Genomic DNA, 5978 nt, shown 5'->3' on the forward strand with positions numbered 1-5978 from the left:
CCCTTCTCTTTTGCTGGCCTTCCCCTTTCCTTCTGCTCTCTCTTCTCAGAGTTTGCTCTACATTCACAGGAAATGGACATCTTTTTTCTCATTCAGCATGCACAGACCCTTTAATTTTTCCAAACTGCCTCTGTGAAAGCAGCCCCTTCCCTACTCTCAACCCCCACCGTGTGGGGAGTATTCTTCCACCTTTAGCTGCAAGAATGCAACATGAGGTGTACAATTCGTTGGACCCATGACTCAAGTGGGTACAAACGAAATCCTGGTACATGAAGCACTGAAAGAGGCACTTTGTCTTTCCTGCTTCACAAGAACTTGGCAGGATATGAATCTGGAGCTACTGATGGTAGACATCCTGCCACCACAAGGGTAGGACTTTCAGAAAATGGAGCCAACAATAATAGTTAATGCTTAAGCAGTTCTTACTGTATGCAGGCAGAGGGGGGTTTACTGTGAAGCTAATGTTGCTTACACTGGGCCCTCCTCTTGCACATGCCCATCCAGGGCTCTGAGAGGACCCCAGCACTAGGTCTTTGTGTTAACTCATAGGTATTAGTAAAATTTGCAAAAGTAAGCTTTCTAAACTACAACTGGATGAGATCTCTGGTTTCCCATTCTTTCATCTCTCCTATTCACGTTGATGTGACTATGTATTTTTAGGATCTGGCTAACGAGAAGGTGAGTTAGAGATAAAATTAATTTTGAGTTATTGGGGCATAGTTATGTGGGTTGTAGTCAGTTTCATGTATACTGAAGTTACTGTTCACCTTTGTGGTTTAGGAATAGCTTCCAAAAATACCCCCACCTCCCACTGTGCGGACTCATCTGGCATTGTGACACAGAGGTACAAGACTGGAGGTTGTACTGAGGTATAAGAAGAATAGGGTAGAGGAAGAGAAACAAGATGTGAAATACACAAAGCCAGACACTAGTCTGTGGAAAATTCGTCCAGTCAAGACATATAAAATCCTAAGTGAAAGATTTAGTTTCCATTGACACCTGATGAAAACAGAGCCTCTCCTAACAGAGATGTTTTTGATGTCTGGAATGTCTTTTTTCCTTTATCTGATAGAAATCTCAAGAAATGGAAGTTACCATATTCTTATTCTAATGAGCACATCTACAATAGCTCAGGTATAAGAGACGCTTGAAAGATGCAGCAGATTTGATTTTTTTTTTTTTCTGAAGATGGTTGCAACAATATCTCCCATCCTCCATGCTCTTCTAGACAGAACCTTGATACTCCCTCAGCAAGAGATGGGGGCAAATTCCCCTCCTCTTGAATCTTGGACTGCAGACTCTCTCTAACTAATAGGAGATAAGGAACTTGATACTGCTCAACTCTGAGGTTAGGTCATAAAATGTGAGGCAGCTCCTTCCGCTGAGAGCCATATGAGATGCCCAAGTCCTCCTGCAGTTGCCCTGCAGGGAGGAAGCCAACCCCGGTGGAGAGGCCATGAGTGGGGACTGGACTCAGCAGTCCTGTCTCCAAATCCCCCAGCCCAGGTCCAGGTCTGGGGATGAATGAGCCTTCAAATGGTTCCAACCCAACTGTAGAGTTACCACCAGCCTGTGCCCCTTCTGAAGTTTTCTTTTTAAATGTTTGTTTGTTTGTTTGTTTGTTTGGAGAGAGAGAGAGAGAGAGAGAGAGAGAGAGAGAATCTCAAGCAGGCTCCACACTGACAGCACAGACCCTGACATGGGGGCTCAATCTCATGAACCATGGGATCATGACTTGAGCAGAGATCACGAATTGGACATTTAACTGGCTGAGCCATGCAGGAGCCCCACTTTCTGCATCTCTGACACACAGAATCTATGACCCTAATAAAGCGGTTGCTGTTTTATACCATTAGGTTTAGGGGGTCGTTACAGAGCCATAGTGACTAAATCAGAGGTGTTCCCAAATTTGCAAACAATCCTAAGTTTTATAAGACTATCAATGAAGAGAAGTGAAGCAGAAAGAAACTATCGATAATTAACTATATGACCAACAATTTTTAAGTTTATTTACTTATTTTGAGAGAGAGAGAGCAAGCAGAAGAGGGGCAGAGAGAGAAAGAGAGAGAGAGAGAGAGAGAGAGAGAGAGAGAGAGAGAACCCCAAGCAGACTCCACACTGTCAGCACAGAGCCAGCCAGACACAGGGCTTGATCCCATGAACCATGAGATCATGACTTGACCGGAAATCAAGAGTCCAACGCTTAACCAGCTGAGCCACCCAGACACCCCAGATCAACAATTTTTTTTAAGTTTTTTATTTAAATTCCTGTTAGTTGATATATAGTGTGATATTATTTTCAGGTGTACAATATAGCCATTCCACACTTCGACAAAACACCTGGTGCTCATCACAACAAGTGTACTACTCCTTAATCCCCATCACTTATTTTAACCCATCCCACTACCCTATGACTAACAATTTTTAAAAATCCTCAACCAGGCTAGAGGGAAGATTGCTTTCTATTTGCTACGAAGAAAATGATATTACAAAATTGGTGTTGAATAAAGAAGAATCAAAGAGTGTACAACCAAATAGCAAAGGGAAAAGTATAGAGGTTAATTGCAGTTTTTTAGAATGAATAGTATGTGGGGTGCCTGGGTGGCGCAGTCTGTTAAGCGTCCGACTTCAGCTCAGGTCATGATCTCGCACTCCGTGAGTTTGAGCCCTGTATCGGGCTCTGGGCTGATGGCTCAGAGCCTGGAGCCTGCTTCCGATTCTGTGTCTCCCTCTCTCTCTGCCCCTCCCCCGTTCATGCTGTGCCTTTCTCTGTCTCAAAAATAAATAAACGTTAAAAAAAAATAGCATGTTATTTTTAAAATTTTGTGCTGTTTTGGCATTTATCAGCCTTTTAAAATTTTTATTTTTGTGTGATCTCTTTTATCATTCTAAATAAATACTTTTGCACCGAATTTTGTATCAAACTTCAGGCTCCTTGGAACATGGATCTAGGTCACATACCACATTGTTCAAAGCACTTTATAAATATATATATATGTATATATGTTTATATATATGTATATATATGTTTATAAATATATATATGTATATATGTATATATAATATATATATGTATATATATAATATATATATACATATATGTATATATACATACATATATTATTATATATATTATATAATTATATATATTATATATTATTATATATTATATATTATATATTATATATTATATATACATATTATATATTATATATTATATATAATATATATTATATATTATATATTATATATTATATATATACATATATATAAATATATATATGTAACATATTTATTCATCCCCCCCCAAACCCTATAAGGCAGGTGTTATTATTATCCTCACTTTACAAATGAGGGAACTAAGGCAGGAATTGGTTGAGGGACTACCTCCAGATCACCCTGGGGATCTCAGCCGGAGGCAGTATTCTTAACCACCATTTATGATATGGTCTCTCTCCAGCAGAAGTGTAGGCAAGGAGGAGCATAAGAGAGTCCCTGGATCAAGCCTTGCCTGAGGGAGTAGATCTAGTTCTGGGTTTTTCATTTGGGTCTCAGCTCCTCCATTACCTACTTTAACTCCAGGGAAGAAGGATTCAGTCACTCCCCTCCCTTTCCCTTCCCCTAGAAAAGCACTCAATGACAGTGTCATAGAGGAGAGGATGCACCTGACAGGGGTGGAGGTGGAGACAGAGCTAATGCTCAGCTGAGTCTCAATTCCAGGCAAAAGTCCTGAAGCAGGTGGTGGGACAGGTGGCAAGATATATCGTGTAAGGCAGGGATGACACATGCTTCAGCATTCAGTACTAACCACCATGTCAAGAGCAAGGCACAGTCAGGTCTGCTCTCTTGCCTCACAAGGAAGTGGTTATTCACTCTGTTGACAAAAGAGAAAAGACCATTTCCTGTCCAGGACTGCTCAAAACCAAACAGGGAAGAAGCACTGGTCGTTCTCTCCATTCTAAGGCTATTGGATTGGATAAGCCTCTTTCTAAGCAATGGACAGTATACTATCCAGCCCATCCATTCATTCATTCAACAAATATTTATTGAGCGCCTACGATGTCCCACTGATCCCCACCTGAGGAAGCTTCTGTCAGGCATAAATCTGTCCTCCACTCCATGTCTCTCAGCCAATGGAACACATCGGTGTCTCAGAACCTGGGACATTACACTGCAGGTTCTGGAGTGCTAGGGCAGGTATCTGACCCAGAATAGAGCCTCTGGAATTTCAAAACAAAGAGCCGTGGAAGAGCTATAAACAAACATTATTCAGCTAATAACTTTGTCTGGAGGCAGTGGTAGCAGGTACATGAGCTTCAGGGTAAAGTTAACCAATAAGAACATTTCTCAAGAACTACTAATGTACCTGGACCAACCTCCCTTCAGGACTCCTCTGCCTCCCCCACCTGGCTTCCTCCATATTGGTCTTCTCTTCCTGGATTCCTCTTTTCATAAACCTTCCACGCACTGGAGATATGTGTGAGCATTTTCAGTTTATCATATTTGTAACTGTTATATTTTAGCTCATAATTTTATTTATTTTCTTTTTTAAAATGGAAATTCAAGTTAGTTAACATACAGTGTTGTCATGGCTTCAGGAGTAGAACCCAGTGGTTCATCTCTTACATATGACACCCAGTGCTCATCCCAACAAGTGCCCTTCTTAATGCCCATCACCCATTTGGCCCATCCCCCCACCTACTTCCCCTCCAGCAACCCTAAGTTTGTTCTCTGTATTTAAGAGTCTCTTAAGGTTTGCCTCCCTTTCTGTTTTTATCTTATGTTTGCTTCCCTTCCCTTATGTTCATCTGTTGTGTTTCTCAAATTCCACATATGAGTGAAATCCTATGATATCTGTCTCTCTGACTGACTCGTTTCACTTAGCATAATACCCTCCAGCTCCATCCACGTTGTTGCAAATGGCAAAAATTTTTTAAAAAGATAAGTTAAGTCTTTTATACATTCCAAAACACAAGTCAAAACTAAACTGTTGTAAGCATGAACAAACCCTCTAATGATTTTTATCTCTCTGGGTTAGTTTATCTCAGTAGAAGAAAAACCTTTCTCTAAACTTCATTGGTTTAGAGAATACCCCCTGACCACCACTGGATTTCATGTGAGAACCCTACCCAGACCCCATATCCAGAGTTGCAGTTGTCCTGCTCTGCTACCAGGAGTTCCTATGAAATTTACTCTTCTCTCTCCACCCAGCACTGACTCATCTGAAATGTGATAGTTTTCCTGCAAACACCCAGCAAACCAACGACCCCAAGGTGGAGGGCCCTGAGACAATGATTAACTTGCCTGGGTTCAGGAGGGGTATATGTTATACCATGCCATCTGCAAGGCCTGGAGCCCCAGCCAACTTGACCCCTTCCTGCCACTGAGTAGGGCAGCCCCTGAGACTTCTGTCTCGTGCCAAGAACACTTCCCTCCCTCAGGCTCCAAGGGAGCTGCAGTGAGTAACTTGGGATGGAACTGAGTGCTGGGGGTCAAGCCTGTCCCCTCATCACGCTCCTCAGCCACAGCTACAGTTGATATCTTTTCTCATGTAACAGGATTTTAAATATATATGTAAACATGCTTTTAATGTTTTGACCCTTCCTCCTGCTCATCTTCCCCCTCTTTGGCCAATGGCCAAATCTGGGATTAATCTTTGGGATAAAAAACATAGCTAGATATTAAAATATTATGATCTGTATAAAATGATAATTAACAAGTTTCAGTAAGATGTCCTCAAAGTTATCAAATAAGAGCTGGCCTTATTTGAGGGACTCGGAGGAAACCTAGAAGTTTGGAAGTTTAAAGTTTGAAAGGTTTTTTTTTTTCAATTGAAGTATAATTAACATTGACTTATATAGATTCCAAAAGAGCTTCTCCAGCACCTGGGATTATTGGCTCTTGACTCCAAGATAATAACTTTGACATTCTGAGTTTCTTAAGAACATACTTCTAAAAAATATCAAATAATATTAGGT

Source organism: Panthera uncia (genome assembly GCF_023721935.1).
Source record: "Panthera uncia isolate 11264 chromosome B3 unlocalized genomic scaffold, Puncia_PCG_1.0 HiC_scaffold_1, whole genome shotgun sequence".
Lineage (NCBI taxonomy): Eukaryota > Metazoa > Chordata > Mammalia > Carnivora > Felidae > Panthera > Panthera uncia.